Source organism: Bison bison, unplaced genomic scaffold, assembly GCF_000754665.1.
Source record: "Bison bison bison isolate TAMUID 2011002044 unplaced genomic scaffold, Bison_UMD1.0 scf7180017864300, whole genome shotgun sequence".
Lineage (NCBI taxonomy): Eukaryota > Metazoa > Chordata > Mammalia > Artiodactyla > Bovidae > Bison > Bison bison.
Window position 1 is genome coordinate 3,190,438 of NW_011494872.1, and position 848 is coordinate 3,191,285.

Sequence of the window (848 nt, forward strand, 5' to 3'; positions counted from 1 at the left end):
AAAATGGGATCAGTTCAGTTCAGTTCAGTTGCTCAGTCGTGTCTGACTCTTTGTGACCCCATGGACTGCAACATGCCAAGCCTCCCTGTCCATCACCAACTCCCGGAGTTTTCTCAAACTCATGCCCATTGAGTTGGTGATGCCATCCAACCATCTCATCCTTTGTCATCCCCTTCTCCCCCCAGCTTCGATCTTTCCCAGCAACAGGGTCTTTTCAAATGAGTCAGTTATTCTCATCAGGTGGCCAAAGGATTGGAGTTCCAGTTTCAGCATCAGTTCTTTCAATGAATATTCAGGACTGATTTCCTATAGGATGGACTGGTTGGATCTGCTTGCTCTACAAGGGACTCTCAAGAGTCTCCTCCTGCACCACAGTTCAAAGGCATCAATTCTTCAGCACTCAGCTTTCTCTATAGTCCAGCTCTCACAACCATACATGACTATCGGAAAAACCATAGATTTGACTAGATAGCCCTTGACTGGCTAAGTAATGTCTCTCTTTTTAAAATGCTGTCTAGTTTAGCCATAACTTTTCTTTCAAGGAGCAAGTATCTTTTAATCTCATGGTTGCAGTCACCATCTGCAGTGATTTTGGGGCTGAAAAAATAAAGTCTGTTACAATTTCCATTGTTTCCTCCATCTATTTCCCATGAAGTGATGGGACCAGATACCATGATCTTTGTTTTCTGAATGTTGAGTGTTAAGCCAAAATTTTCACTCTCCTATTTCATTTTCATCAAGAGGCTCTTTAGTTCTTTGCTTTCTGCCATAAGGGTGGTGTCATCTGCATATCTGAGGTTATTGATATTTCTCCCAGCATCTTGATTCCACTTTGTGCTTCTTGCAGC